The sequence below is a fragment of the Oryctolagus cuniculus genome, chromosome 6, assembly GCF_051225735.1.
Source record: "Oryctolagus cuniculus isolate XC-2025 breed Fujian yellow rabbit chromosome 6, ASM5122573v1, whole genome shotgun sequence".
NCBI classification, from domain to species: domain Eukaryota; kingdom Metazoa; phylum Chordata; class Mammalia; order Lagomorpha; family Leporidae; genus Oryctolagus; species Oryctolagus cuniculus.
Genome location: NC_142872.1, coordinates 134983395 through 134995405, shown reverse-complemented (window position 1 = coordinate 134995405; position 12011 = coordinate 134983395). Strand labels below are relative to the sequence as shown.

The following is a 12011-nucleotide window of genomic DNA, read 5'->3' as shown; positions in this document are numbered from 1 at the left end:
AGAGGTGCTTAGAAAACTTCTTTTATTGCAACTCTAGTGTCGGATGGAGTAACTCTTTTGATCAGCTCACTTGAAAAGGAACTCATTCCCTTTTCACGGAGTAAAATACTAAAGAAAGAAAAAGTCATTTGTTTTGAAAGCCTGCTCAACGGAAGAAAACTAAACAATAGCTGAAAACTGAAAAATAAACACAAAGAAACCTTTCAGATGCTTGGGGGAAAGTATAATAAAAAGGAAAAAGGGAACGGGGTCGGGGAAGCCAAGAGACTCAATGGTCAGGCTCTGTAAGAATTCAGCTGGTGCCACTTGCTCTGAGGGTGAGGATGAGAGCTCTGTGACATAAAACAGCAAGCATTTCCCCTTGCCCCCTGCCCCACAACCCCAAAGAGAACAATTTTCTCTCCTACCGTATCCTCTGTAGCACTGCCTCTTTTTCTGGGTAGATGAAGTGGTAATAGGTCCAAGTTTGCAATCCTGCAGAAAATTCTGTCCCCTCTGACAGAGAGACCACTTAGCAGGGCTCAGTCTCCAGAACTGCTGTTCCCCTAAGCACTCGCAGCCCTTTTCAACTCATGACAGAACAGTCAGCCGCCGCAGCGGCTTGAGCAGCAGCAGGAGCTGCGCGAGGCTGTCAAATCATAGATCGTTCCCTAATGAGAACACCCCAGCTCGCTCTCTCACACACGCACAGACTCACACACATCCACACATGCTCACACTCACACATGCCAGTCAGGCCTCGCTGATGCAGAATCATCTGCCCTTCCTTGAAGAATTCACTTTTATATGTGCTCAGGATACAGCCCTCTGCCTGGAAAGCAGGAGTCACAAGCCAGGGAGCCAGAGGCAGCTGTTTTGCGGTTGCTGAGACTTTAAGTTCTGCAGGAACTACCTGAGCTGCCCTGAAATACCTCTACCCGTTTTGCTTGACAAGGCTACGGGGGTAGCAAAGCCCTCTCAGTCTAGACAAGGCCCTTGAAGCTTGAAATAATCCATCTGAGCTGAAGTCTACTTCCTCCCCTACTGTGGAAACTATTAGCCTCTTTAGCCAATGAACCAGTAAAACTGGCTCCCTCCTCTCATGGTATATGAAAGGAAAATATGTTAAAATTGATTTTAAATCATTGGAACTGTAATCTTCTGAGGCTTATAAAATTATTATTTAAAAAACTGATTCAAGAGTGTCTATTTAAACCTGCATATGACCTGGTAAGTGGTTTTGCACTCTGCCTCTGCCCCTTGTACCAGAGTCTCTCTAACCAATCTAGGTGCCTGCCCTGTCACTTATCTTCTGCACTGCCAATTGCATTTATCACCAAGCAATGTTTTGTCTCTGTTTATTTCTAGGTGGAAGGATCATCTAGTGGAATTTTAGCCCAGTGCTGCTCTGGTACCACAATTGTGAAATGAAATTTCATAAACCCATCTTTTTTAGAGAAGTACACTTCAGCTTGATTTTTTATTTCTCTACAGTAGCCCATAAGCAAATCTATACTTTTTATGAAGACACAGAAAATATGTCTGTCTTTTCCAGACACTAAGTGAACACAGGAAATGCTATTGTTTGTCTGCTTTTATCTTCTTAAGCGACAACAAGAAAGAGCTTTAGGTTAATTTCCAACATGGTGAACTGGCTGACTAGCTTGAGAGTTTTAGAGGCTCTTCTTTCTGGAAGATGTTGACGGAAGAAACTGGTTTTGGGTAGATAGGATCATTGGGGTATCAAAAACGTGTCTAAGGCTAGGTAATGATGAGATAAGGGTGGAGGTTGGGGTCAGAGTGAACCTTGGATGCACATTTCTCCTTCCAAATCCCCCATGGCTGCAAATTAGCAACCCAGGGACCCGACTCAGCCTTCTGCCCACATTGTTTGGTTTGCACAAGGTAGACTCAAGAGTGCTCTAAACTAATTTGATTACCTTTTACCCTTCAAAATTGAGAAATAAAATTTTAAATCAGATTTATCTCACTGAAATCCAAAAGCTCTGGCAACCGCAGACTCAGATTTCCACATAGAAATCACCCTCCAAGGCTCAGAAGTGGTGGTGGGGAGAAGTTTGGGGCAGTTCGGCCCTTTTCTGTTTTCCTCACTCCACACTCCCTGCTTGGCATCACACACAGCTGCACTCAGTAAGCATGCAAGCCGGACTCCCGCTGCCATCAGCTTTGATCCCTGCATCACCTTGACGTTCCCGAGGAAGATAGTACAGGAGAATCACACAAATGTCAATTCGTTTTCCTTGAGCAGGAATTTTGCCTGAATTGAGGTTGTCTCCTGTAGTCGATTTAGCATACAGGACAACAGATGTCTCCTTCACCTCTACGCCTGATCTAGAAGACAGAGATTACCCCCAGTAGCTTATGTCTTGCCTAGCTTTCTGCATTTCGGAATGAAAAATGCTTTCTAAGGTGAAGGGTTCATCTTCTTACTCCATCCCAACCCTACCACCTCCAACCTGAGCACACCTTCCCCTCTCGCTCTCCCAAGGATTTTAGTCAGGCTTTAGGCTCCCTGAAAAAAAGCTTCCTTCAAATCTTAGAGTTGGGTGTTCAAGACAAGGGAGCAGCCTTCTGCAATGCTATTTGCTCTCCACTTGCCCTCTGCTTTAAATCTTCCCATTGACAGTCTCCAGTATTTCTAGGCAAGGTTACTGTTCTGAATTTCTTTTCACTCTCCCATTGCTAAGCCCCTAGTCTAAACCATCTATAGCTAATACATAAAAGTTGGAGTTTACCTTCAAGTAGGTCTGTTGAGAGAGGAGAGTTACTATGAGATGTACACTAAAAGCATACATTCAGTGGGATTGGGTTCCGAACGGACAACATTTGTGGGTGGTGGGGACAGTGAACTGAAGGACCAGGAAAGATTTTCAAAGGGAGGAAACATTTGAGAAGAGTCTGGAAGAAAACTAGAGCTTTCTTTTGATAGGAAGCATGAAGAAATTCTAACCAGTGAGGATAAGGGAGTCAGGACTCAGCTGTGTAAAACTGCAAAGGTTTTGGTGGCTGGGGAAGGATTTGATGAGTCTGCCTTGGCCATGGGGAGTTTGAGCTGGTGATGATGACTGCCAGGCGGTTTTCTGATAAGGAGCTCTCCCGTGGGCTCTGACTCACCCATCCTCCACTCTCCACCTTCACTGGTTGTTCTTTCAACTCCATGGAGGCCACACTCTGACTTCCTCATCCCAGACCTGCCTGCTCTTTATGGCTCTGTGTGCTTTCAATTTACTTCATGTTCTTTACAAGACTGTGTTTTCAAAACAACTGTGGTCTCATAATGTGAGTTTTTCACTTGTTTACTTCAATTAGATAAATCTAATACATGTTCACTTTGTACAAAGAACTGCTCTAAGATAGAGTAAAATTAGAATAAAATGGACATTTGGGTTAAGATCTTTTTTTTTCTTCTGGCAACTTTATCTTAAATTCTAACAAAGTGTGGTCTTTATGAGTACTTCTGACTGGAGAGAGTTGTTTACTTTAAAAACAGTCCTAGGGCATCCGTGTTAAACGAAAAGGACAAGTCAAAGCTGCAAAAGTATAGGTGGCAAACCCCAAACACTGCACACACTTTTTCCTGTGTCCACTTCTCAGTCCTATTTTCTCTGACCATACACCTTTAGCCAGGCTTTCTCATTTGTGTCTGCTTGGCTTACCATCAAGATAAATGAGCATCAGGCTTCACAAGCTCCCTTCTATGAATGCCCTTGGCTTTCTCGCTAGGAGTTTCATTTCCTTGTTTGGCTTTGACTTGCCTCCTGAGCAAGGGCAGACAGCACTTCTGCTTTGCCCCCTTGGAGTTCCCAATGATAGGACTTGCTCTTGGCAAGTCTTTTCTTAGTTACTCCAGGGAACTGTATGTTTGGCCAAACTTCTGTCCATGGGATGCAGTTTGCCCAAATCTCTGTCCATGGGACATGATATCATACCTGCGGGGTCATCCTGTTTCCACACAGGAAGAATTCAGACAATCCCTACACTTATCTCTGGAGATGGTCTTAGATATCTAGGGAGGGGCTAGCTTTCTGCTGATCATCACAAATCCATTAGATGATTATTTATGGTATCACCCTTCTTAAACTTTAGCATGCATCTATCCAAATCACCTACAGAACTTAGTAAGACCCAAATTGCTGCCTCTGCTCCTCAGTTATTATTTCTGTATATGTAGGATGGAGACTAAGTGTATGGGTTTCTTATAACTTCCAGGTGATACCGATGCTGCTGATTTATACTTTGAGTAATATTGTACTATATGATCTACTTCAATGATTTTTTGAAAAACGTTTTTATTTATATGAAAGGCTGGGGTAGGGGATCTCTCATATGCTAGTCACTCCCCAAATACCTGCAAAAACTAGGTCTGGGCAGAACTCAATCCAGGTCACCCATATGTGTGGCAGGGACTCAACTACTTGAATCATCCCAGCAGCCTCCCAGGGTGCACATTAGCAGGTTGAAATAAGAAGCAGAGCTAGGACTCGAACTCAGGCACTTCAATATGGGTTACAGGCATCCCAACTGCTGTACTAAACACCTGCTCCACTCAATGGTTGTAATGGAGAGAAATGATGAATAAGAGTCATTTAGACAGGGTTTTAACATGTATGTATCTAGTCTAATCCTCTTACATGTTTTGGGGCATAAGTGTGCTTCCTAGGATCACTGTAGAATCTAAGAGAGAGATGAGGACATTGGACAGAAGCAAGCAACGTGATCTTCTTGTCCTAGCCTGTGTTCTTTTCTTGTACTTTCTTAGTGGGAGCTTAGCTTGGTTGATGGGGGATTGTCACAAAAGAGACTATCTGTGCTTGCTGTAGTCAAGTGACACCAGGTCCACAGAAAGTTGCTGATGGTATAAAGATCCAGCTAAATCAATGATTTGTATGATTAGATCCAGGTAAGAAGAAGGTAAAATTTAAATGGATGCTAAAAACCTAAGCAATTAGGCCAGCGCCATGGCTCAATAGGCTAATCCTCCACCTAGCGGCACCGGCACACCTGGTTCTAGTCCTGGTCGGGGTGCCAGATTCTGTCCCGGTTGCCCCTCTTCCAGGCCAGCTCTCTGCTGTGGTCTGGGAGTGCAGTGGAGGATGGCCCAAGTGCTTGGGCCCTGCACCCCATGGGAGACCAGGAGAAGCACCTGGCTCCTGGCTTCAGATCAACGCGGTGCGCCGGCCGCAGCGAGCCGGCCGCGGCGGCCACTGGAGGGTGAACCAACGGCAAAGGAAGACCTTTCTCTCTGTCTCTCTCTCTCTCACTGTCCACTCTGCCTGTAAAAACAAACAAACAAACAAACAAAAAAAAACCAAAAACCTAAGCAATCATATAAGTTTTAATGTGATATATTTTAAAATAAATAAAAATTAATGTGTAAGCATCTATAATGTATAAAATGCCAAAATTTTAAGAAAAGATAGGATCAGTATAATGATTTTTGTCTTTTTCCATAGGCACCAAGGACTGATCCTTTATTAAAATTTTGATATTTTGTTTATAATGGATTGCTTAGCATTGAGTTCAGAAAATATTGCATTCAAATATCATCTTTATTAATGTGTCTATTTGGACCCCATTAAGTTTTATGTCATTATTTACCTGTTTTCAGTCTTCTCATCTCTGGCTGAATTTCAAATTGAAAGTTGGTAAAATTATAGATTCCTAGGTACCTCTCTCATATATTCATATTTAATTAATCAGAAAATGAAGGTCAAACTTTGGTATGTTCAATGATGGTTGAGAACCATTGAGCTATGCCAACAGAATTTGGTCTGAGGAGGTGAGAGTTTGGTGGTACATGGCAGCCCAGTCTTCAGGAGGGCCAGGGAGGTAAAATAAACTAGGTCCAAGTAACCTACAAATGTTAGGAAAAATGACAGCATCAGAAAGCTGAGATAGCAGAGAACACTGGCACACAATACTGGTTCTTGAAAGAAATAGTATAATCTGTAAGGCTTCTCAGTGTTAGAAATGCTGAAGAGTGGGCACTCAGCCCAGTGGTTAAGATGTCACTTGGGATGCCCCCATCCCATTTTGAGAGCTTGGATTCAACTGCTGACTCTGGTTCTGATTTCATCTTCCTGATAATGTACACCTTGGGAGGCAGCAGGTGATGGGCTCAAGGACTTTGGTTTCTGCCACCCATATGGGAGACCTAGATTAAGATCCTGACTCCTGGCTTTGAAGCCTAGCCCAAACCCTGTCTGTTGCACATACTTGGGGATGGAATATCTGTCTCTTTGTCTCAATTTCTTTCTGTTTCTCTGCCTCTAAAACAAATAAGAAAAAAAATTAAAAATACTGCATGTGAAGCAATCTTAAAATTCAGACACTGACAGTATGAGGAGTTGGTCACTGGAATTGGTATGGGCTTTCTGGGCCCTGGAGGTAGAAAAGAAAGTCAACACAGGTTGTGATGCTAAGTCGCTTAGATACTAAATGAAATGTCCTTATATTTCCTTTGTTCAGGTGTGGGCTTCATCATAGGCCCTTGCATAGAAGAAAGCTTTGGCAAACTATAGAAAAAAATGTCCAAGTCAATTTTGGCTGAAATTTAAATATTAGCCAGAGAATATGTTGGCTTTAGATCAACAAATGAAAATATGTAATGGGATTATAAAGTTGGATTTTGGATTATTGGAAAAGGCATGAAGTCTTGCCGACTCTGAAAGGCTGTATGGTAATAATGTGTATTTTGAGCACAATCTGCCTTCCCTTTCTATGTCTTTTCCGTATATACTTTCATAGTTCATAGTGTCAATGTTTGGGGAGAAAATAGGATCTTCATTTTAAAACAAAGTACAGTGGAACTTGACCTAAGAATGTTTGGAAATGAAGAAGTACAAACGAGTCTATATAGCTCCTTTCCCTTCATGGTGTGCACATTCATGATGTGGACAGGTGAACAGTATTTTCAGGAAGGGTTAACATTGTTTTTACATTTCCCCAAAGTGTACCTTGGGGAAACCTACAAAAAATATTAAAGAATAAAACTTTTTATTTATTTATTTGACAGAGTTAACAGACAGTGAGAGGCAGAGAGAAAGGTCTTCCTTCCATTGGTTCACTCCCCAAATGGCCACTACGGCCAGAGCTACACCGATCTGAAGCCAGGAGCCAGGTGCTTCCTCCTGGTCTCTCATGTGGGTGTAGAGCCCCAAGCACTTGGGCCATCCTCCACTGCCCTCCTGGGCCACAGTAGAGAGCTGGACTGGAAGGGGAGCAACTGGGACTAGAACCCAGAGCCCATATGGGATGCTGGCGCTGCAGGTGGAGGATTAACCAAGTGAGCCACGGCGTCAGCCCACTGAAGAATAGAACTTTAATCAAAATGTCTAACAACTGTGTTCATATCTACTATAATTTATTGCACATTTTATGGAACACTGTAAAAACTTATTTCCAAAGTTTTATAAATTCTTAAAAATAACTAATCTGAAGTTTTCATAACATTTTATATTTTAGGTGATAATGGCTAATTCTTCATTTTGGCTGCCAGGGACTCTGAAGTCCAAATTTTATGTATTTACATGAATTGTTGGGTCAAACCAATAAAATGCCTTTTGCCCATTAAATTAATCTGCATGGTATTTAAATCTTCAGTTGCTCTACTGTTCTTATTTTCTTATTAAGTCATATATATGTGCATGTACACACACACACTTGCATACATAAACACTGATTCCCAAAACCCTACAGAAAGGCCAATAACCAAATATATGTGTAATTTCCATTATCCTTAAACTGCAATATTCCTAGCGTGCTTTCTTAGTCAGTTCTTTATCTCTCTCTTTTTTTTACTTGACAGAGTTAGACAGTGAGGGAGAGAGACAGAGAAAGGTCTTCCTTCCGTTGGTTCACCCCGCAAATGGCTGCTACAGCCAGAGCTACACCAATCTGAAGCTAGGAGCCAGGTACTTCTTCCTGGTCTCCCACGTGGGTGCAGGTGCCTAAGCTGGACTTCTAGCTGGACTAGAAGAGCAGCAAGCAGGACTAGAACCCAGTGCCCATATGGGATGCCAGCACTGATGGTGGAGGATTAACCAAGTGAGCCATGGCGCCAGCCCCAATTCTTTACGTCTTGACCACTTCTGCGTTCAGGTAACTCTTGTTCATCTTTGTACCTTTAAATTTTACTAATGCTTGAAGACTTTCATGTAAGTGGAATTCAACAGCATGTACTCTTATGTGTCTGATCTCTTTCAATTGGCATAGTTAAAAACATGTATACATTATTTGTTGCATGTATTAGTAGCTTGCTCCCTTTTATAGCTGTAGGATATTCTGTTGTATGAATATATGTAGATAAATCATTTTTTGTTTATTCATTTACTTTTAGTGGACATTTGGATTGTTTCCAAGTGTTTGTTTCTATGGCATTTCTATTAATAGGTACACATACACAGAATTTATAGAAATATTTTATCATTTTTATAGTGTAGACTCTTCTGATCCAAGACAATTATATATTTATTTATTTAGGTGTCCTTTAAATTCTCCAAAGAAGGTTTTGCAGTTTTTAGTGCATAGGTCTTAAACATATTATGTTAAATTCATCATGCTTTTGACGTTCCTATAGATGATATATGTGTGTAGATATGACAATTTAATCTTTCACTGTTAACGTGAAAGTTAATGTGTAGGTTTTACTCAGAAACTCTCTTTAAGCTAAGAAGGTTCTCTATTCTTTTCTTGTTTGGTATCTTTAATTAAGAATGGATATTGAATTTTGCCAATTTATGTTTTTTGTCTATGGGTATGCTTATTTTTTCTTTTGTTCTGTTAATATATTAAATTGCATTGCTTGAATTTCGAATGAGTTAATAGATATATTAGTAGATTTGATTTGCCTATGATATTTTGTTAAGGACTTTTACATTGATGTTCAATGGTGTTGATCTAGTTTTCTTTTCTGGTAAGATGATTGTCTGGTTTTTCTAATGGACAATACTGGCCTGATAAAATAAGTTATTGGGCTTCCTACTTTCTCTATATTTTGAAATATTTTTATTGAATTTGTAGTATTTCCTCTTTTAGTATTTGAGAGTACTCACTAGGTTTCTGAGCATGGAGTTTATTTGTTACAAGGTCTTTAATTAAAATGTAATTTCTTTACCAGATATGGAGCTATTGTTGTCTTCTACTTCATAAGTACTTTTAATTATTTGTCTTCAAGTGAATTTATACAGTTTATTAAGATTGCATTTTTTAAAAAAACTTTAAAAATTTATTTTTTATTTGAAAGCACAATGAAAAAGTTAGAGACAGAGACAGACAGGCCACTCTCTTAATGGCCACCAAAACTGGGGCTGGGCCAGGACAAATTCAGGATCTGAAAACTCAGTTCAAGCACACCACACAGAGCCAACACTGCTGTCTCCCAGCACTCATACAGCAGGAAGCAGGACCTAGAAGATGAAATTGAGTATCAAACTAAAGTATGCTGATATGGTACATGAGTGTCCTAGCTTCTAGGACAAATTTTTCCCACTGAACCTTCTTTTTAATGTAAGTATTTAAAATCATAAATTCCCCTGTCAACACTGTCTTAATTGAATTTCATTAATTTTCATATGCTATATTTTTATCTCCATTCAGTTCAATATATTTTCTGATTTTCGTTTTATATAATCTTTTAGACTTTATAAATATTGTTTAATGTTTATATATTTATAGGCTTTCCAGATATATATTTGGTATTTACTATTATTTTAATTCTACTTTGGATTGAAAACATCATGTGATTTCAATTCTTTTAAATTTATTGTGGGGCTGGCACTGTGGCATAGCAGGTAAAGCTGCCACCTGCAGTGCCGGCATCCCATATAGGCACCAGTTCAAGTCCAGGCTGCTCTATTTCCAATCCAGCTCTCTGCTACAGCCAGTGGAAGATGGCCCACGTCCTTGGGCCCATGTACCCACATTGGAAACCCACAAGAAGCTCCTAGCTCCTGGCTTCATACAGGCCCAGCTCCAGCCTTTGTGGCCATTTGGGGTGTGAACAAGCAGATGGAAGACCTCTCTTTTTGTATCTGCCTCTCTGTGACTGTGCCTTTCATGTAAATAAATAAATCTTAAAAAATTATTGTGACTTATTTCATGGTTTGTCATTTTATCTAACTTGGTGACTATTTGATGTGTTCTGCTTTGGTTGGGTAGAGTGTTCTATAAAAATTGATTAATTCAAGATGATTGGTAGTGCTAAGAATTATATATTTCCATTGATTTTTCAGTTTACTTTTCTATCAATTACTGAGCCATGGAGTATAAATATTCAACAAAAATTGAGGATTTTCTATTTCCTTTTCCATTTCTGTCACTTTTTGAATCATGTAGTTCAAAGCTCTGTTATTTTATAGCTCCTTGGTGATGTGGCATTAGTCTCCATAGAGACATGTCTTAACCAAACCACAAAAATCTCCACAGGATATATCTTATAACTTAGATATCACTTTAATGGTGCTAAATGATTTTTAGCAAGTTCAATAACAGCAGTTTTCGTTTTTCACTATGTCTTTATGTTTATAGAACAGTAAATACATTAAGCTTTACAGAGTTTATCCCTGATATGTGTACATTGTTTACCCATCACAGCTGTTCTATGAAGTATTGTTTAAGTCAATGATTTGAGAAATCTATTTACTTATACAACAAATCAGTATTGTCACAAAGCACCTTCATTGTGTTCAGTGTGTTGGCTTAGGTCATATCTAAAGATAGAAAGGACAGTACAGATTATTGAAGCCAAATTTTGAAAGAAAAAAAAGAGAAGAAAGAGAGTGGTTATAAATAAAATTCAGTACCTTAATTTTTAGGTTGTATACAGCAGCTGGATATTTGGAGCTACTGATGAGATCACCCTAGCATTGATGTGCAGAAGGGACCACACTTCCAGATAAATGATTTCTGTTGGTGCCACAGGTGACCCAAATCCTTGGAGAAGGTGAGTGGAGTGGAGGCTTGTGGGGAAGGATGTTGAAAGGAAATGGTGGTTTTCTGAAGAAGGTAATGAGCGAACTCTCCCAGAATCAAAAGCATAGTAATTTAGGGAATCAAAGGTCACTTTGCATTGGGAATGATTAAAAAAATAAAACATTCATATGGAACAAAGTTTCAGTTTATGAGATGATATTGATTTCTTCTAAAGTAGAAAGCTTTGGAAATATCTTATTTCCTCTTCAACTTTCCAGCCTTCTGGGAAAGTCTCTGTGAAAAGAATGGTAGGGAAGAGGTATGGCAAATGAATTACGAGACAGCATTACAGAATGATTTCTCACCTTTAGCGTAAAAGTTCATCTGTTCATCCATTCACGCTTTTTAAGTGCTTACTTACAGTTATTTGACAGGTTCTACACCAGACGCTGAGGACGATAGGATCATGAAAAGTGAATATGGAAAGCACAGAGGAACTGCTAACCTGGCATCGGTGGCCTCCAGGAACTGCCAATTATAATGTAAGTGTGTCAGCGGCTGCCACTGAGGGTTTACGGGTGTACAGGATTAGAAGTGTGAAATCCATGTGAGTGGTATGGTGAAGGTCAACAGGATTCAAGCTCAGGATGAAAAAACAAGCAATCAAGAGTCTTTGTGATGTTGGGAAATCACTTAAATTTTCTGTGTCTCAATGTCTTCATTTGCAAAGTTGGGATAGTAATAGTAGCTGTCTCCTAGGATTCTGCGTTTTTTTTTTTTTTTTCTTTTTAAGAGTTAATGAAATGAGGGGCTAGCATTGTGGCATAGTGGGTAAAGCCACAATCTGCTGATCAGCATCCCATATGGGCACTGGTTTGTGTCTCAGCTGCTCCACTTTGCATGCAGCTCCCTGCTGATGGCCTGGGAAAAGCAGTGGAAGATTCCCCAAATGTTTGGGCCCTTGCCACTTATATGGGAGACCTGGGTGAAGCTCCTGGCTTTGACCTGGCCCATTGCTTGCTGTTGTGACCATCTGAGGAGTGAATGTAAGATCTCTCTTTCTGTCTCTCCATCTCTCTGTAACTCTGACTTTCAAATAA

The 12011-nt window shown here is 40.2% G+C and overlaps 1 protein-coding gene across 7 annotated transcripts in view; it reads right to left on the bottom strand.

The window, feature by feature from the left end:
• TRHR (thyrotropin releasing hormone receptor) overlaps positions 1 to 12011 on the bottom strand; it is a 167048-nt gene that overhangs the window by 47659 nt on the left and 107378 nt on the right. For 2 of the 7 annotated variants that reach the window (XR_016235869.1, XR_016235870.1), the window contains one exon: positions 9273 to 9407. The exons of 2 other annotated variants lie outside the window; for them this stretch is intronic. The gene's annotated coding sequence lies outside the window, so the exon portion shown is untranslated. Of the gene's footprint in view, positions 1 to 407; positions 911 to 9272; positions 9408 to 10611; positions 11206 to 12011 lie in introns of those variants that run through there. 3 more of the 7 variants (XR_016235867.1, XR_016235868.1, XM_017341491.4) reach the window with 2 other exon arrangements.